The sequence below is a fragment of the Triturus cristatus genome, chromosome 3_1, assembly GCF_964204655.1.
Source record: "Triturus cristatus chromosome 3_1, aTriCri1.1, whole genome shotgun sequence".
NCBI classification, from domain to species: Eukaryota; Metazoa; Chordata; class Amphibia; order Caudata; family Salamandridae; genus Triturus; species Triturus cristatus.
This window is the reverse complement of record NC_140583.1, coordinates 236607434-236628854: the sequence shown is the minus strand read 5'-3', so window position 1 is coordinate 236628854 and position 21421 is coordinate 236607434. Positions and strand designations below refer to the sequence as shown.

General features: G+C 44.3%; 1 long non-coding RNA gene across 1 annotated transcript in view; it reads right to left on the bottom strand.

Annotated features, from left to right (window-relative positions):
* LOC146859995 (uncharacterized) overlaps positions 1-21421 on the bottom strand; it is a 538729-nt gene that overhangs the window by 493294 nt on the left and 24014 nt on the right. The window contains exon 5 of the long non-coding RNA XR_014978755.1: positions 15116-15308. This is a non-coding gene — a long non-coding RNA (uncharacterized LOC146859995). The remainder of the gene's footprint in view (positions 1-15115; positions 15309-21421) is intronic.

The window sequence follows — 21421 nt, the reverse complement described above, 5'->3', positions numbered from 1 at the left end:
GTGTTCATCCCCACTGAATTGTTTAAAAGCCAGTATCAGCCTCTCATAAAAAGCATGAACCGATTATTTTGCTTCCTGATGTGTTCGATCTATTTTAACCCAGTCTGTCTCTTTTGGAGGTACTTTATTTTTCAGGTATACGATCACCTGCTCATACTTTCTCATTACTTCTGGATCTGGTGCTCCTGTTCTCTGATCTCTTGGATATTCCTCAGTAGGCCAACTTACAACTATTTTACACTCAGCCCACAAGTCTGCTGGAACAATTATATCAAACAGACTATTCAGGTCAATCCACAGCACTTTTGACAATTTCACAAACCTGTCTACCTGCCTATACCACTCGACGGGCTTTTCTCTCAGTCGAGGGAAATCATTCGTAAATGATAAAATATCCTGTCTGGTCCATGGAACATGTACATATCCTCCTCCAGGTATTTCTCTCATAGGATAAGCAACAGTGGATGCTTTCTCTTTTTCTCTCACAGGAAATGCTGAATAAGTCCTATCCTCTGATTCTTCTCTCTTCTTGTACCACCTATCCTTCCACTTCTCAACATCACCCCATTTTCGCAATAAAGCGATCATCTCTTTAATCTGTCCTGTTCTACCAGCACCATTCAGATTTTCAATATCTTTATCCGTGAAATCCATCCTGTAAGACTTCTGCAAAGCTTTCACTTTATCAATGTCAACTCCATGCTCATTTGCTATTGCTCTTAATCTGTCATGTGTATTTTTAGTTCTCCAGGTGATGTTTTTACACATAAATAACAATTCACCATCATGATGATTTTTTAGAATTTCTGTAGGAACTGTCCCTGCAACAAGCTCTTCTAATTCTACATGTAACCTAGCCACATCAATTGCCTGTGAATCTTTATCCCTCTTTTGAAGAACTTTCATCCATTCATTCAAATCTTCAGCTGTTATTTCAGTAGATTTTCTCACTGGAACCACTTTCTTCTGCGGTTCTAAAATCGGCATCCCTGAACAACTAGCTTCACCAGCATTCAATCCTGAATTAGACTGTATCTCTAATCCTTCACTACATGTCTCATGTCTGGATTTTTCTGTCCTTTTTCCTGAATCTCCTGAAGGACCAGCCAAACTTGTCAATCTATTCCCAACATATGGAATCACCAAACCATTCTCACCTGTCCTCTGCTTATCAAAAACAGGCATAACCGGACCTATGGTTACAGGCACCGTAACAGCGTCTAGATTCTTTGTCAGCTCTTTGATCTTTTCAGTCAACTCCGATGTAGTTCTGGCTAATTCTCTCGTATTTTCGCCACCGCTTCTATTTTCTCTTTCCCTGAAAGGATTACCACTTCTTAACTCAGGTGTCACATTTTCTGTCTCAATGATACGCAATGTATCTCTTATCGGAGAAACAACTGGTGTGCTCTCTTCTGGTTCTGGTCTATATGGAGGTGGTCTTTTGTAAATCATGTCATTCAAGACTTCATCCTCATACTCATTAACTCCATATCTTCTCACTTCTGCCTCAGGAACCCTTTCTGTACCCTTCTCTTAAACTGTTCTCATAGGGTATAATCCCTCTGACATACTAGCATCTCGCCATCTCGTCATTCGATCATGATGAGTTTCACGACCATGTCTCCTCCCAAACATATACCTATAGTATCCTCCAGACCTCTGCTTCTCTCGCTCATGTACTTCCTCTTCCCATTCCACTAAAGCCTCAAACTGTGTCGGCCTTGGTCTTGGGTCAAGACATAACATCTTTTCCCGCAAATTTTTCAACACGGCCAGATTAAATGAACCATGTTCTGGAAATGCTAGAACACCATCTTCCTTTGTATACCTAACCCAATTCTCCAACCATATACAGGTATGATACCCATATCTCGCAGCCATGAAGGATGCAGGCGTTTTCGATGGAGGTAACAATTCACCCTCTCTCGTTTTAACATCTTTATCCTTGTCGAACCAATTTTTAATCTTTCTGAACAAAGATTTTTTCTTTTTCTCTTCTTGGTAATACATTTTAGCTTTTACCAAACTTTTCTAATCCTTTCCGTAATACAACTTAATAGTACGATGTTTTATCCAATAACAGCACGACTCACACTAACGCACCAATCCTGGAGCGTCTACGTCACTAGAGTACAGAGTGACTCTTTCCAATCCCTGCGCGGCTCACACCAACGCACCAATCTCAGCGCGAGCACTGTTCTGATCTAATATCCAATCAGAGCGCGGTCTGTTTGACGTCAGCAGTCGCTGCAGTCTCCTGTCAGTCGTCTACCCCTCCTTTACAAAACTTCTCAGTAGACTTCGTGTCAGATTCTACAAAATCTATTAGTTACAACATATAAACATCTCCATTGTCTGCTTCGCTAACCAAAGAATAGTAAAGAAAATATCTATTTCACAAGAATCCCGTTGACACAGTAACATGCATTCATTAACTGTTTCCTCTAGGACTGCTCCAAAGAGTATTACAATTAACTAAATATATGAGCATTCACGCACATTCATACAAGAAAATGTAGTACATACACACAGAATCCTGCTTTTCCTGAGAACAGCGAACAATCTGCCCCACTACAGAATTATAACATACGTTAACCAAGCAGTGTTTTATCTGCCCAGTCCTTCAAACAAGCTCAGAGAATACCTATTACTCCTCCCGCAATAAGCTTTAACGGTGAACCTTACGGATCCCTGGGACTTAAGACCAGAGTTTCATAAATAACCTTCGCTACCATACACACTCCTTTATACCAGAAATATTTCTAATAGTAACACACAACGATGTCACTAATTCCGAATACAGACAATGTGACGCGTAACTTCAATTGTCACACGTTTTCTTTTCCTGCATACATACAGGACCAACAATCCCGTCTTTCCCGAGAGCAGCATATACTTCCCTCTGCCCTACTACGGAACTGCTACCAGCTCCCAAATTCCGGAAGCACTACATAAAACTCAACATGACGACTTCAACATATAGTATTAGTACATATACCAACATCAATCAATAATCAATAAATCAAAAGCCAATGTACAAGCAATCTAATCAGATCAAGACAATCATCAATAACCATCAAATTCTGCTACCAGGAAATTGGTGCAGATTGGGGTGTACAAAATCTCCCTACTTCCACGGATAGAGTAAATTCACAGATACACGCACATACACTCATCATACACTTGGGCCCATTTCACTAACATACACTCAGATTACTCTATTAGCACTGAACCTGTGGAAAGAAACCTTCTAAACACCCTGCATCTACACTGAGGTCGATAAGACCTAATTGTGACTGTCCTGAGTCATGATCTAAACAATCTATACAACAATAATCAAAATAGAGTACTCAATAATTGACAAGAAATAACCACCAACACTGTATTTAAAATTATGGTACTTTATCTAAAATTAGTCAAAGGAAAATCAATCAAAGTAAATCATTATTCTCATAATTACCTATTCTAGCTAAATGTCAGAATGGGTCAGGACAGGTCTCTCAGTAGAAGTCTCCCGAGTCGCCGTCCTCACAGCATAAGTCCTCACCAACGCAGGTTTGTGAAGAAAATGGCAAAGTGGCAAAAACCCTCTCTAGGCTAACAATATTTATAATGTGTTTAACAATAGAAGGCAACATAAAATGTTTTCGATATCCGCTGAACCGCTGAGCAAAGCGAGCAGGAAAGGATGTAGCATCGCTACATTTGGAAAATCTCCGCTCAGGAAAAATCACAAAAATAAAAAGACGGAAGCATAAACTCAAATTTGCAAAAGTATCTTTTAAAATGTTCTTCCTCAATATCTCAGCAAAGTCACCGCAGACTGGACAATGTTCATTGTATTTTATCCTTGTCCAAGGGCAGCTGGCAATTCTCCCAGAACTGCTGTCCTCACGGAAGATTTTCTACCAGGCGAAGACTGTGGTCAGATGACTCTCGACCATGTTCAGCAAGGCCTTCTCATCACAAAATTCACTCGAATACAGGCTTTAAACGGTAGCCATTTTCCCACCAGGCCAAAATGTACCATCCTAATTAAAAGAGACAAAACAACGGTACCACAGCATAGTGATTAAACAGTGTTAACCCCACGAATACCCTTATGTGTATGTAATTATCTAGCCTTTGCAACACAAGAAAAGCATTAGTACATAACATTTAAAAAGCGTTTTTCGTGCTTTAAATAAACAGCACTCAGCAACATTTATTAATAAAACATGCACATTTATTAAATAGCAACGCAAAAGCATCCCCACGTATAATTTTCTCCTGTTAGTTTATATTGATTAGTCAGAACATTTACACAAAACAAATAATTAATAGTTAAAAATTAATATTTTATTAATCGACAAATAGACAAACCAGAGCTTTAAAAACCCAATAGATTTTCAACAGAAAACTCTGCTCCAGCACTTGCACAGGAAGAGAAGCTCTCTCTGGGGTGTGGTCGGCTGAGGCTGAAGGTGCTGGAGCCTGGCGCAATGGGCAGTTGGAAGGAGAGACCCCCTGACTGCCCCCAGGACCCTATCAGCACCAGAAGAAGAGCCCAGGACTGGTGTACAGAAGCAGGGGTCTCTGCGCAGGGAGAAGAAAGGCCCAGAAGGAGAGCCTGGCAAAAGGGCTGGCGCAGGGAGCCAGTGAAGACAGCACACTGCTGAATCTACCCTCTCAGAGTCCCAGAGGGCAGAGGAGAGTGTTCCCAGTGGCGGGGCCTGGTAAAGAGGAGCATGAAGTGCCCCATAATGCCTCGCCAGGCATTTGGAAATCTGCCGTTTTGGTGCTTTGTGGCCCCCAGAGGAGGGGGGTCACTCTCACTTGTGAAAAGGTGCTGGGGGAGCTGCTGGAGAGGCCCAGTTTCCCCCCCCCCAGCACAAAGAAATCTGCCATTTTGGTGCCTGGTGGCCCCCAGAGGAGGGGGTCACCCTCACGTGTGAAAAGTGGTGCAGGGGGGCTGCAGGAGCACCGCAGTCTCCCCCAGCATAAAGAAGAACAGTCCACCCCTAAATTTCACGGGGCATCTGAAAGAATAACCTCTCAAGGGCTCAGCCAGCCTTTAACACCTTCTAGGCTGTAACTTATGTTCTACAGCTGAGGGTGTACTATGAAGTGCATCACGGAGTGAAGGGCTGAGTTGGGGGATGTCTGGAGAAGGGCATCCCCTGGAGGTGAAGTGGTGTAATTGCACCGAAATGCATTTACTATTGGTTATTTCTTTTTAGGTGGACTGAAAGTCACATGTGTAAAGTGAAGTACCTGTGTAAGGTGATGTTAAGCTAAATGGAGTTATGTTGCTGGACCTTCCTGCTAGGGGGTCTGGCTGTATTTACGTAATCCCATGCTTTTACCTGGGATTCCTTTTAAAGTGAAGAGGCACACTGCAGGAGAAGTGTAGTTGCCAGGAGTACTTCTTTTGAAGGGACTGTAAGTCACATGTGTAAGGAGATGTCATAAGCCAAGTGGGGTTATGTTGCCAGACAGTCCTGCTAGGGTGTCTGGCTGTATATGCGCAATCCTGTGATTTCATCTGTGATGCCCTTAGGGGCTGTAATTGCAATGCATTCAAGTGATCAATCAAGGTGATGAGTACTGTCATTCTAAAGTGTGCGTAAACATGGATTCTTGCTACTGCGCTTAGGTGAAGACCCCAGACTGCTAGCCCTTAAGATATAGAGGTGCATACTTTATGGTCAGTAGGAGATGCTCAGTCAGGGTTTTTAATGCTTGTTGAGGTAATGGGGTGGGTCGCCACTGGGATGGTGCCAGTGCGCAGGACCCTCGCTCCAGGTTATGTTCAACTAACTGCATTGGGGGCAAGTTGATGTGCATACATGGGAGTGGTGGTACTAGACCCCACCCCCCCTGCGGGAGGGTTGGAGATGTTATGCAACGTCACAAAGTAATTCCAACAGCTTATGTATATTTGTAAATTGGTGCATAGTATTGAGTGGTGTGTGTGTTTAATAAATGTACTCTTACTTTTATAAAGCAAAGTGCAGACTGGACAATCAATTATTGAGTGTTTTTTTTGTGCACCTGCAAATGGCGATTACTAGCCCACACCGCCTCCTTTGAGTAAGCCTCAGACTGCTCTGCAACGCTACCCTCTGAGAGTCAGGCGCCACAATTGGGTGTTTGGTTCCCAGTGAAGGACAAATGTAGTCATGTTATTTGTGCAGGCCTCACAGATGCTGCCTCGTTTTCCAACAGAGTGTCAAACTGCTTTTTGAGCACTGCAAATTTCATTTTACAATAAAAAAGGGTATTTGCAAATTACACTTACAAGTGTGAGTAGCCTTGTGAATTGGGTGTCCTACAGACAGAGTAGTCTGGCAACCCAACAAATAATTAAGTGTAGCCCTCGGTAAATTATGGATTAGAAATCATATAAATCAGCAGAATGAATAGAGCCAATAATGACATCACACTACTTGACAGTGGTTCTGTGACCAGAGGTTGCCATGGCAGCTAGTGTTTTGGAGTACCTTTCCAAATTGTCATTCTATTCTATCTGACCAGATGTCTAAAATCAGATGTCTAAAACTGCTGCTTCCTGCTCCTGATCAGATAAAAACAGTGTGGGGTCCTTGAAGCAGTCACATTGCTAATCACCTTTGAACTGTATACCTCTACCTCTTCACCGATAGAATTTCACACACATTCCTAAAACACCTCTCCCCCTTCCCAATTCTCTAAGTGGCTGAAAAACAGTTAAAGCTGTACAGAAAAAAGAATAATTAAAACACAATTTGAAAACCAGTATTGGTGAAGTTGATAGTTCTGGTCTTCGCAATCTGAGGCAATTGTTTTTTTTTCATTCATTGCATGTGTGTGCTACAAAATATACAAAGAAGAATAAAAAATATCAAATATGCAGTTATCTAAGGGGCTGCTATATGCTTGCAATTAAAACACTACATTAAAAAAATGCATATGATTTATATAGCACAGAATGGGTACTACCTAGCAACAAATAGAGAAACCTTTTTTAGTTTGAATACATATCACATGAAAATATAGTTCTGACAGTTATAAAGTAATATTCTTTGATATTGACTTTTAATTACTGTAAACTGAAGTTATATCTTAAATAGATAAGGGTGACTGAAAAAATAAAAAAAGGACAAAGAATAGAAAGAAAAATGCAATAGCAAATAAATATTGGCCTGCCAGCCATGGCAAGGAGGTGCACTTTTTTCAGAGGAGGTTCTTATGTGATCAGTCAAAATGCGATCATATAGAGTGCAAAAGAGACTGTGGTTGAAGAGGGCTGACCAATGTCCAATGCCGTCTGCTGTGGATAAAGAAGTCTGAACCAAACCTGGTCTTTGTATGTACATACGTGTGTATTTTTTTATTTCTGAATTTAATCAGTTGCATAATGCAAGTGAAACAGCTAAAGCTAGGCCAGACCTCAAGATCTAGGGACAAATTTACAAATGTAACTCATCGCACTGCAGTGAAGGGATCACGGTTGCTGCACTGCATCGCATCAAAGGGAAAGAGCAGAGCAGTGCCATGTCTACTAATATGTATCTCCATCCCCCTGCCCTAGCACCCTTTATGCTGCCCTGTGTCACATGTGGTCCGTCGGCTACACTGCTGACTTTGGTGGTGGAAACCAGAGTTCGAGCCTCGAGGTCGCGTCCACATCCTGTGATTCTGGCCAAATCACGTAATCTCCCCGTGTCTGAATGTGTTGTGTAAATACGGTGCTCATGTAAAGCGCTCCAATACCTTCGGGTCGAGTTCGCGCTATATAAATATTGAAGAAAAAAAAAAAAACACACCCTTGCACAGTAGTGCAAGGGTGTGTGGAATGTTGTGTGTGATGTGTAGCACAGTTTTTGTACTGGAAAGTAAATCAACACGTGCTGGTAAGCCTGGGCCCCAGTGTGGTTTATGATGTTGCCTTCCTCCAAGGCATCCACTTTGGAAAGTGCATGAATTGAATGAAATTCACGTTCTCTAGCCATTCGGTGGTGATGAACAGAAAAGGGCCTCTCTATGGGGCATATCAGCAACAACCGGCGATAATTATCGCTCAGCGCTCTTAGCGTGAGGATAATTATCGCCGGGTAACGTGGATTTTTATCGCTGGGATAGCGTGCTATTAGCAACGCTTATCTCCACAGCGATAAAAATCCTAGCGCTAACTGCCTAACGTGAGATTATCGCTGGAAACCCAGCGATAATCTCACGTAGTGTGGCGTTAGCTTGCTGATAGGGACTCACAAACTTAGCCATGATATCCACCTTCCACAGGATATCATGGCTAAGTCAGTCCTGAAGCAGGCGTTATGAAAGTAGCGATAACAGGGGTTATCGCTACTTAGCGACATTTCTCCTGTCATGTTAGGTCAGGAACGCCCACTTTGCATCTCATTAGAGATGCAGAGCTGGGCGTTAGGAATCCTGACGCTAAAGCAAGGTTTCATGCGTTAGCGTGGCCTTGCTAATTAGGCGATAGAATTATCGCCGCTTTTCGGCCGAAAACGGCCGCAAAAGTGGCGATAATTTTTTATCGCCAGCTTGTAAATACGCCCCTTTGTTTCTAAATGTTTGTGCATTTCAGAACCGTAGACTGTGGCAAGAACACTGTTAACTGGTACTTGAACAAAGTTATCCTCAAATGGCATTTTTATTCTTGCCTGACTCCTACCGAAGAAAATAAACTGAGAAACCGATCAGCATGGGAGGCACTGCCAAACAAGCGTAATGTAAAGACGTCAGTGCCAAAATATGTGTGCAAGGTTCCAGGTTGTGTATTAAGCAGAGCAGGTCATTATCTTTAATTACTGTCGGTTTCCTGATTATACAGGGCGCCATTTTGTAAAGTGCGAGTCAGGCGCGTGAAAACTTTTTTATATTATTTTGGAATATTTCGGATATCTCTGTAGTACTCCATGAAGTAAGTACCTATTTCCAAAGCCGCTCTAGTAAAAGCGCCGCAGGAAAAGCGCCACCATCATTCACCCTCACAGTTATTCCTTCATTTACTTTGGAAGACGAAGAAAGCGAACAGAAATTGGAGAATACGTTTGAACATATTATTTTAGTTGGACACGTGCTTTAAGGGAATCTGCCACTTGGGGTGTATCTTTTTACTTTTCTGTTTTGCTTTCTCCGCTAACATCTCCCGAGACTGCAGTCGACCGAGGAGGTGGGTAAAAGGCCAGAATGAAAACTGACATCAATTAGGCTGGTCGTTTTATGTTAACTGTAATTGTTCCAGTCATCCGTACACGCTCTCTGTTATTTAAAGAGGCTTGTGGTCTCGCTGCTCGCTGGCAGAGGGAGTTAAGCAGCTCATGGTGCGCGCGCGCGTCTGTGCGCGCGCGCGCCCATATCCTGATACAATTCTGGAACATGTCCCTGATAAGAACCCGATGTTTTCGATGGGCACATGCGGTTCCCATTAGCCAATTTGTATTGTTTTTAGCCCTGCTCCATTACAGAACTGTATTACAACTTTGATGTTTGCCATTGAGAGGTCGGATGATTGATGCCACCGACATAGTTAAGGGTTTAGGCGCTAATTTAGCATTGCACAATTGAAAACTGAGTGCACAGTTTATTGAGTAAAATAACTTGAAGTGCCAAAGGCAGTGAGATTATTGCTAATGCCCATCCACAGGCTTAGCAGAAACTCCCCTTAAATGTCCAGGGACCGGGCTGCGGGCCCTTTCATTCATTGGAAGTGGTCCATTGTATTTTCTGCTTCTTTTGGGAGAGGATTCAGCCAGCAAAGCCATCATTTTGACTCATGGGCGCTCTTCCAGAATAATAAGAATCAAAAGGAAAGGGAGGAAAGGTACTGGAGCCAGTTCACTTCCCCTGGTATATATGTTTTGTGAGAAGTTGGCATGGTATAGGCTGTCCACTAGTTATAGCACCATATACCAGTCCAAACAACCCTTATTGATGAATAGGTTTAAGACAACCTTTATTGAAAGCTATCCAAGTGGTAGCTATGGAGAGCAGCCTTCAGGCTAAGTCTTGAAGGAGTGCAAAGCAGCTTGGTTTACCAGATTATAACCTCCTGAATATCTAAATGAAAGGACAACCACACAAGGTATATATATATAAAATATATGTATTTATTTCTAAACACTCTCTACTAACCTCTTTATGAAGTTAAAGAGCTAGGCACACAATAACACAGTTATTAAACAACAGTAAATAGCACAATATACAATGGGCCCCAGGGGGAGACCAAACCATATATTAAGAAAGTGGTATAAGAACCACGACTTGACTAGACACAGTGCTTAGAGCACGTAGAATCGCTGGTACCCCAAGGAGCCACTCAAGGCAGTGACACAGAAGACCCACAGGGGACGTGTGCAGTGTGTGAACACAGCCGAGAGCCCCGTATAATTCAATAGGAAAGTCGCTGTTAGAATTTTAAAGAATAAGGACACTTAGGAGAGGACTTTGAGCAAACCCTTTCAGACTTAGAGGGTTCTAGGGCCAGCACCCATGGGAGCACTGGAGTACTCATGTTACCTCACCCAGGGAAGCAGGGTGCATAGGTGTCAAATGGTGTCAGGAATCGTCGTTGATTTCAATGGCGATGTGCTGCAAGGTCCTGCTGCCGTGGAAAGGAGAAGTGTCCGGGGTGATCCAAGCCTGGATCGAAGATGTGAAGAACCTGAAAGCAGAGGGGACAGAGACTGGGTCACTTGCCTGTGACCAGGGGCACGATAGATGAATGACCACAGATGTCGGGTATTTCAGGTGCGAAGAGGTGAAGCTTGACTCCACTGTCACGGGGACCAGGAGGTGTCAACGATGACCACAGTCCGCAGGCATGCTGTCCCACAAAGGATGTCAAGTGCTGTGGGGTCAGTTTCCGGATTGGAGACCAACAAGCCTTGGCAACGGCAACCCACACAGTGAGAGAAAAAGGGCTTTGGTGTAGACCAGCAAGGTGCTGTGGACTCCCCAAGCAATGGAAAGTCAGGGCACGTCTGGAGCAACCAGGAAAGTCAGTTGAAAGTTAAAGTACCCTTCTCAGGGACCCACAAGTCGACGGACAAGGGATCGCGAAGGGACCTCGAGAGGAATCACTAGATACCAGCCCACGGGTCACTCGAGGAGTGTAGGCCAGCAATCTTCAGTGGAATCACTGCTTGGGGTCTTGACTACAAGTAACCCAAAGCACAGCCTCAGGGATCACCAAGAAGCATATGCTGCAGCAAATATGCACAGTGTCCAGGGGTTCGGGTAGCACGGTCCTCACAAGTCCTTTGGATATCAGAGTTGCTGAGAGCACGGATCGGCCTCGGGGAAGCTTGGAAACCCACCTCCTGTGTTGCAAAAAATATCGGTGTCCTTCGGGAGCAGCGTCGATGCAAACCGGACAGATGCGTCTTTGGTGCCTGCCTTGCAGGGGAGTAACTCCTTTACTCAAGGGAGATTCTTCGGTCATCCAACATCGTGTGGATAGTAGAAGTTCTGGGATTCTGTAGCAGAGTTTCGTCCAGGTAAATCTAAAGTCCTGTAGTCAGGGGTTCCTACTTTATACCCAAGGAAGGGGTGGGACAAACTCTGGGCACCAACCTATGGGAGGGTCAGGACAGAGGGGTGGCTACACCTGTGTCCTTTGTCGAGTTTCGCGCCAGAGCAGGGGCTGAGTGCCCCTGCAACCCGTTTGAGCTGGACTATGCATAGGGACACCAAATGTGCCCCCATTGAAGACATCAAAGCACTCTTGGAGTGCACCCACCAAGCCCCAATACACTAAAGCCTGTCTGGGAGGTGGTTACACCTCCATGTGACAGGAAACCTATTGTCCAGGCCTCCCCTGCTGGAGTTTCGTCCAGAAGCAGGAGGGCAGACTCGTGTCTGTGGCTGGCAGCATCCATTTTGTGATGCCAGGGTCTGTTAAGCTGGTACCAGGTGTACCGGTGGTGCCATGTTTCTCCCTCTAGTAGGGTGCAATTATATGGTTTGGCTGCATTACCAACAACCCCGGAATTAAGGTTCCGAAGGATGCAGTGGGGCTCTGCTCATGCATGGGCACCCTCTCACATAAAACCCAGCACCCTGCCTTCAGGATGGATAAGGCCTGCCATAGGGGTGACTGATAGGATTATATGTGCAGTGATATGGAGAGATATAGGGAACATATATCTCAGTAAGGGGTGCATACACCACCTTACACAGGCTGCAGTAGCAGACCTGTTGTGTCATTTTGAATGACTTCCCAGGGGTGGCATAATACATGCTGCAGCCCCAGGTAGGCCTCTGGGGTACCTATGCCCTGGGTACATAATACACCATATACTAGGGACTTATAAGGGTACCCCAGAATCCAATCTGGAGTATACCTAAAGTGCATGGGATCCATTTAGAGAGGAAGCAGCTAGGCTGGGGCCCTGAATAGCAAGGTCCCAGTCAGACTAAAGTAGAAAAACAGTGAAACATCAGCAAAAAGTGGGGATAACCATAAGAAGTAGATCCTACTCTCCTACATGTTTTATCAAAGAGAACTAGCTCTGGAGTGTGTGCTCCTAGCTTATGTTTGTTTTTGAAAGGAAACACATTATGTTTATAGTAAGGCCCTCACTCACCAACCTAGTTGGTGACATGCTTCATCATCGGGCCTCACCCAAGGCACCGAGTGCACCTTGGGTAGCTGCGACGCCTGGATACTGTGGAGCTGGTATTGTGCCATGAGAGTGCAGTGAAAGGAAGTGAGTGTATGTTAAAAAAGCTGTCCTAAGGCTCCCTGGGATCAAAAATGACTATTTTAATGAGTGGGTCCTTGGCAGTTAATAAAAACGAGAGTCGAATATTTAAGGAGATCTTAAGGTAACTCCTATATCCTAGTCGATCAACATGTTTCAGCCATGCTCTCTTAGTGGTATGGCTTTCTTCAGGACCTATGTGTAGTGCAAAGTGAGTGCCCTAAAAACGTTTTATTAAAAGACAATATATGTGATACACGCGCTAAGGTGTGATATGTGGTAGAGGAGAATTTCCTCTAGTGGCGCTTTACTGTGGGGAAGGAAAAGACAAACAAACATACAGAGAAACATTTAACATAATGGTATAGTTGTTTCAGGAGCGGAGTGTCCGTGCTCTTATACGGTCAAAGGCACAGTGAGGACGGGGTGTGGCATAATTAGTTATAATTGACGCCTGGTAATTTATGTGGTACCGAGTGGTATACAAGATGCGCATAACGTGGTGCATCGTGTAACTTAAAAACGAAACGCAAAAAAAGCAAAGTATCTTACTCAGACAATATCCGGAAAGTGCCTCATGAGTTCCATGTGGGGGCCGGACCTGTAGTCACATTCTATGTATATATATAAAAAATAGAGAGAGACCCCTTGTAATACTCAAGGGACTAGGGTACTCTTAACAAGTATCAAATAGCGGTCCCTTGAATCAACTCACACTGGAATAATCCCAAATCACAAAGTTTCGCAAATCAGTAAAATTCATTAACATAAACATTTTTCCACATTTATTGTATACAAAACGTATGTTTCATCATATTAAAAACATCCCCTATTAAAGTCCCTCCCTTGGACTATTGAAAACATATAATCTCTTCAAAATCAATACAAGAAGCAAATGGAAAGTGGAGGAGGGGGGGACCGGTGGGAGGATACATTATTACACCATAAATAACACAATCAATAACACCCCATTATAAACCCGCATAACAGAGAAAACAACAACATAAAAAGACAATGCACTTTGTCATATATTGCACATCATCCGACCCACAGTCTTAATTGTACAGCTTATGAGATGTCTAACTCATTTATCTCTACAAGTCTGTACCAGTCCGTTTGATTGTGCTTTTCAATGCCTCAACGCGTTTCGATGGACTTTCTTTATACCACCATCTTTATCAAGACAATTGATAGAAGTTTTCTCAATTTCAATATTCAGTTTTTTAATCCTGTATTAAAATAAATATATATATATAATTACCCAACTTTCTACTTCCTTAGCCTAATTGCATCATTACCTACTAGGCTCTAATGTATTCACGTATCTCTCCGTTTGTCATTCATTAATCTAATTGTTTTACATCCTATGTCCAATTTCCAATTGCTAAGCATAGTTTATTCTCTTGTCCTCATAGTGTTTTATTATTTTATGATATCAAAGATGGCACTTCCTATCTTTCAATGGGGATCCCTCAAGATAATATTAAGGTACCCTTCACCTTCTACATATTGCCCATTATATCCATTTACTATTGCTCGTAAATTATCCCATTGAATGCCTACAATCCATATTTAGCCCTAATTGTTTATTCACCTACCCACATTGTTATTCGAGCATTGTTTAGTGTGTATCACTCAATGTTACCTCCACATCTCATTTAAATTTGTATGACTTATATTATCCATTCTGAAGAGTTCTCACCTGTATATAGTCTAGCTTTACCCTTCATTTATCTCGCACAATACGAGTCTGTTCCCACTTCCTCAATTAGTGGTTGTGAGCCTTATCTGAGCTTTCTGCATATTTCTGCAATCTATAAGACACAGACAATTGGTGATCCCTTTCCCATATTTGCCGTTATAAACTCTGCCATCCTTTTCATAGAATATCCTAAGTTCATGCCTACCTTGGAATTAATGCCGTTCCTGTTCGTGCGTGCATCGCTTTATTTACCACATGTCTCAGGGGAATATGGAGGTCCGTGACGATCCTCCCTATTTCTTTCACCGCCTTATCCTAAGGTTAAGAAGTTACAAAGTACCAATCATTGTTGACTCTCTCTCCCTCAGTATTCATTAATATAGAGAGAGATATGACTTGCAAACTAGAATAAACACGGTCTGCTAGCCCGCTGTTTGGAGTAGTCCTCGTCTTTCCTTATGGCGTGAAGCGTGTTGTGTGAATGCGGAAGTGTTTCTCCGATGTCTATTGCGCTGATCACTGTCGTATGCTTCTATTTGGCCCCACTAAGCGCTTCTCCTATTGGTCCTTACATTTTGTCACATTCTATGTGACAAAAATTAAAAGAGGAGACAAAAGCGATTTAAAATGTACCCACATGCTAGGCTGTGAGAGAATGCCAGCAGCGAGGTGGAGAGGCAGTATTAAAGCATACCCCCCATAGGATGTTCCCACTTACTTCATCAAGGTCTAGGACTCTCCTCGGTACCTGCTTCAGCCGCCATGGAGCTCCGTGGTAGAAGGAGTGGATCTGGACGGTGGTTTGAATACTCTGCTGGTTCCCAAAGGTGTCAGCGAGTTTGGTTATTTGGGAATCGCTGTGACTGGTTCAAAGGGTTTCAGGTGCTGGTTTAGGCTGTCTTCTGATGAATCTGCAGGAGAGAATAGGCATAGAGTAAAGACACGCCCCTGCATAAATACTAAATGCATTGTTTTAGCTATGTACACACTTTATGGTATGTAACTCAAAAAGAAACGCATGCTATGCGTCACAGATCTCAGGTTGCCACAGCTCCTCTTTTGGCCGTAAATGTAATCATTATTTGTTTTACCTATTGCGCACGATGTACTACCTGTATTACCACTGTGTTCTTCTTATGAAGTCCCATTGCGGCTTTCTGCTCCTACTCTGACCCTCCCACCTCCCTATATTCTACAACCCCACTACCGGCACTGTCCCTAATCAATCACCTACACCCTGCTCCTACCCTGTCCCTTCAACCTTTATACGTTCTACCCCTCCTTCCCTAGCACCTCACCCCTATCTTAATCACTATGCCCCCTCTAACACCCCAGCAATGCAACTGACCACAATCTTAACCCACAGGACTCACCCATCACGAGACATGGCCCAAATTCATGGTCCATCCTATACCCCTCTAATCTCTCAAAAAACGCCATGAAAAACTTTAAACACAAATTACTTATTGTTCACCATGAAACTCTTTTTGTTCATAACTACAGTAGCCTCTCTTCTTTAATCAAAACCAACTATATTTTTTACTCCAAACAACCCTCCAAATGGAAAAGCATCTTCCTCCACCACCTTCCCACCACTAAATCTTGTAAAATCCCATATGGTTTTAAATTGTCAACCTCCTCTTCTCTTGCGTTCCCCGGCGAAATAGACATCTCCATCTACAAATCCGGTAACATCCTCATCCAAGCTTCTGAAAATCACCTCACCATTTTTTAACAAAACTTCAGCACCTTCTCCTACTCTTATCCATACCACTGCCTAACTCTTCCCCCCTCATCAGTCGGAATCCCTTTCACTCTCCCTTACCCTACCCTCAACCCCTCAGCCCACAGACACTTCCACCTTGCACGATGATGTCTCACATACACTAATATCCATCCCTCTCCATAACTCTTTACCACCTCAACTGATTGATCCCCTCACACCCTCCCCTTCCCTGCCCTCAACCCCTCACACCACAGTCTCCTCGCTCACCTCATCATCTTGCACAACTCCCCAAACCCTTCATCTCCCAAATGACGACTCCACTAGTCACCCCCCTTCCTCAATGCCCCCTCCCAGTACCCTCCCCCTGCAGTTCCTACCACCCAACTGCCCATATCAATTTCAACTCCCCCTATCTGCCCCCCCAATACAGGTTGTTATTCCCCCGCCCCCCCTCTCGGCCCCCTACCATATCAAAGCACCGACCACGACTCCAGACACTCCACCTCTGCCTACTCGGTCCTCTCCTCACCCACAATTCAGAAAACACCCCTCCACCACCCCCTCCCCGGCCTCCCAACTCCTACAATCCACAGACCACTCCCCCCTGGCAAACCTGATCCTTCTCTCTCCCTACTCAGGAAAGATGTTAACCTGTCGCACAAACTTGATCAACTCCAGAAAGATTTTAACTCCCTCTCCTTTGAAGTCCATCTTAACCTCTTGATCTGCCTTACCCTGTAACACCTCCAAATCTCAACAATGGAGATCCGTTCCCGCTGCAACTGTTCCCATAGGCCCTCCCGTGCCGCTACCCCTCTCTCCCCCTCAGACCTACTTGACCTCTGTAACTCTTACATCCCTAACTACGCTGCTGACCCCCCCCCCCCCACCCACCAAGCTACCATCCCAGTGATCTTGGGGACGAGTAGAATTCCTTCATCCCCCCTCCCCCCAGACCCACTACTCAACTTACCACTATCCGAACCTGCCCCCCACAACCAACCTAATTCCCCTTACATGCATGCTAATCACTTGCTGCTCAGCTGTTCGCCATGTGACTAAAATTGCTGAAACCATCCTCAGCGAAGACATCAACATTGCCTTCCTCACGGAAACCTGGCTCAAGGACCACTCTACTCCTATCCTCGACCTACTCTCCCCCCCAGGTTACTCCATACTCAAGAAAGCTAGACACAATAAAGTTTGATGTGGCCTAGCCATCATCTGCAAAAATAAACTCCAAATCTCGTTTGTTAAAAACACGGACCCCATTACTTTTGAATACCTCAGAGCTGAACTTAAAATCCAGGGTGCCCCCCCCCTATTTGCCTACATACCATCTACCCTCTTCCAGGTGAATCCCTTTCCTTCGCTGAGGAACTTTCCAACCTCCACTCCCAATCTTCACTCTCCAACTCAAAAAACCTCTTCCTTGGTGACTTCAACCTCCACTGGAATGACAGCAAAGACCCTGCTGTCTTCCTCCTCTCGAATCTCCTAGAGATCAATGACCTCAAACAAATCTGTCATTCTACAACCCAAGCCAAAGGGGCCACTCTCGATGCCATCATCACTAATGACTATTTGGCCTCCCTTACCAACATCATCCCTATCGACTGGTCCGACCATCACCTCATCCTCTTCTCGATCAACACCATGACCCACCCACCCATGCCAAAAGCTCCAAACTCAAGAAACTGACCAGAAACTTTCACCTTATCCCCCAACCCCCCCCCCCCCCCGGTGAACTAGAACTGAAAATCAAAACTCAAATCCTGCTAGCCCCCCCTCCTAAAATGCTAACGCCCTCACCGAACATTATAATAATTCAGTTACCGAGGTCCTAGACCAATTGGCCCCCCACAAACTTTCCCTCTAAATCCTGGTTCAACTCTGATCTCAACAACGAAAGGCACTCTCTTAGACAATCTGAAAGAGCATGGAGGCAACACCCGTCCCCCTCTCATCTAGCCCTCCTCCTTTCTGCTAGGTCCAATTACAAGAAACACATCCTCAATGAAAAATCCACCTTCTTCCGAACACAGCTTGATAGGGCCAAAAATAGACCTAGAGAACTTTTCAGCATCGTCAAAAACCAAACATCCTCCGCCCCCCAAAAGCTAACTGCCACTAAGGAGAAATGTGAAACTATTGCTAAGTTCTCTGACAAAATCACCAAAATTGACCAATCCTTCATCTTAAACCCTCTCCCTCCTCACCCTCCTCCTTCTCCCAACTTTACCCCAGTTTCCCCGCCCCATCCAAATCACCCCCCTGTTCCCGCCCATCTCCCATCTGCTCCCCTCCCTCCAGAGTCAAACCCTTCTCTCCCCCAGCAACTTAAAAACAACGCCTCCTTGCAGAACTTTATCCCTGTGACTGAACATGAAGTCTATAACACCATCGCTATGCTAAAACCATCCTCCCAAAGACCCTATGCCTCCTAACCTCGTCCAAGAACTCAAACATATCATTGCCCCTTTTTGAACCACCATTTTCAACTTCTCCCTGGCCTCTGGGTTTGTTCCTGCATCCCTCCAACTGGGGCAAATCACACCCATCCCCAAAAATCCCAAGGCTGATCCCAATGACCCAAACAACCTCCGCCCCATCTCCAACCTCCCTCTCCTCTCCAAAGCCCTTGAAAAATGCACCCTGTTACAATTAGATAATCACATCAACACTTTTGACCTCTTTGACTCAATGCAATCTGGATTCAGAAAAGGTTGCAGCACAGAATCTTTGCATTTGGCCATGTCTGAACTGGGGTGGTGGAGTGAGCTAAAGAATGATGATGGATTAAACCCAGATCAGTTGACTGGGGGTGAGTGCTTGCAATGTTCAACACTCCGTCCATCATCCCCTTTGGTTTTGCTTTGTTCGCCCTAAGTTGGCAGGGTATGCCCAGACGTGGGTCCCTTGCTCACTTTGCCACTGGATTCAAGATAGCCTGGCTGACGAGGGCTGTGAGCCCGAAACCAGTCCCAGGATGCTTGTTTCCGGTCCAGGGAAGACATGGCTTGGCAGTTCGGGCTGGACTGTTCCCATGAGGCACAAGGTCAGACTGATTTGCATATGGCCATGTCTGAACTGTGGTGGTGGAGTGAGCTAAAGAATGATGATGGATTAAACCCAGATCAGTTGACTGGGGGTGAGTGCTTGCAATGTTCAACACTCCGTCCATCATCCCCTTTGGTTTTGCTTTGTTCGCCCTAAGTTGGCAGGGTATGCCCAGACGTGGGTCCCTTGCTCACTTTGCCACTGGATTCAAGATAGCCTGGCTGACGAGGGCTGTGAGCCCGAAACCAGTCCCAGGATGCTTGTTTCCGGTCCAGGGAAGACATGGCTTGGCAGTTCGGGCTGGACTGTTCCCATGAGGCACAAGGTCAGACTGATTTGCATATGGCCATGTCTGAACTGTGGTGGTGGAGTGAGCTAAAGAATGATGATGGATTAAACCCAGATCAGTTGACTGGTGGTGAGTGCTTGCAATGTTCAACACTTCGTTCATCATCACCTTTGGTTTTGCAGCACAGAATCTGCCATGCTCAACATAGATGACTACATACATCACTCTCTTGACAAAGGTGAGTCATGCCTTCTCATTCTCCTGGACCTGTCCGCTGCCTTTGATACTGTCAACCACACTACCTTACTAAACACCCTCAAAATCCGCTTTGGATTCAATGGCCTTGTCCTCAAGTGGTTCTCCTCTTTTCTCCAACACAGAACACAACAAATCAAAATTGAGAACTGCCTATCCAACCCTACTCCGATCTCTCTCTCGGTGTCCCCCAAGGCTCCATTCCCTCTTCAGCTCTCTTTAACCTCTTCATGGAACCCCTCACCCTAATCCTCAAACTTGCAGGAATCAACTCCCACCTCTATGCCGACAACACTCAACTTTACTATAAGATCAAATCACACTCTGATATCCTCCACCTTAATGACACTTTGACCAAGATCCAATCCTGGTTCCACCACAACCATCTCAAACTTAACCCTAAAAAAAGTCAAAATCATTTTCTTCTCGCCTAAAAAGAACCCACTCCCCATACAAGGCTGGATCTCCGATCTTAATGCTCTCAACTGCTCTCTCACCACTTCTAACTCAGTTAAATCTCTTGGCATCACCATTGATAATAACCTTGTCCTCAACCCACATATAAAATCATCAGCAAAAGGAGCTCTCTTCACTCTCCGTCATCTCAAGAAAATTTAATCCTTCATCACAGCTGAAGACTTTAAAACCATTGTCCAATAACTGGTCTTGTCCATAATTTTCCTACTTCTGATTCTGTCCTCTTGCTCCGCACCCCCGTCAGGGTCCTCTCTATTTCTCCTCCAAATCTATCCACCCCACCCTCTCCTTCCATGCTCCCACCCACTCACTACTCTTTCCCCACCCAACCACCCTCTCTGTTTTCTGTATACACATATGACCTCTTACCACACACACAACCGCCCACTGATTCTCTAATCCCCTATTTCCCTATTCTCCCTGTCTCCCTCTCACCCCCTATCTCTCACCCTCTCCCACCTACCCTAAACTTAGTTTGAACTTCGCAAGTTAACTAATCGGGATCTCCCTTGTAAATACCATTCTTACTATTTTTTGTATGCTTTCTTGGCTATATGGACTTTTTGTGCAATGTTTATTATTATTATCTGTTCTTGTAAACTGTATCTCCTCACATCCCTGTAAAGCACTCTGATACCTCTGGGTCTAGCCAGCGCTATAGAAAATTTCAAATTATTTTTAGCCATGCTGTACAGCTAAGCGGCTGCTGTGGCACATGTCAAAAAATATATTTTTTAAATCCTATGAGGTGGCCGCTGAGCCATTTGTTGATTGCACAGCAACACACATAAATGCGCTTACAAAATGAAGCAAACATTTTCTCCTCCCTCTCTCTCTTCCAAATCTACCCTTACTCCAAACTCTTCTAAACAGACATCAAATCAAGAGCACAAACCTAATACGATTAATCCACAAGGAATTACATAAAAATAAATAAATAAATACAAATTGTACTAACTACTAATCATTGGCTCTGGAGTAGCGTGCTGCATAATGAACAAACGGTTGTAATTCAATTGGTTTCACATTTACGTGAGTTTGAGCTATTGGCAGTGTAAATGACAATGCCTTTTATTTATGTTTTGGTTTTTGAAACATAAATAAAAGGCATTGTCATTTTCAATGCTATACACTGGCTTAGGGTTTTTTGTAACTCTGGAAGTACGGTGCTCAGCTAAGTAAACGCAAAATGTAGTCAGAAAAAATTATTCATACGG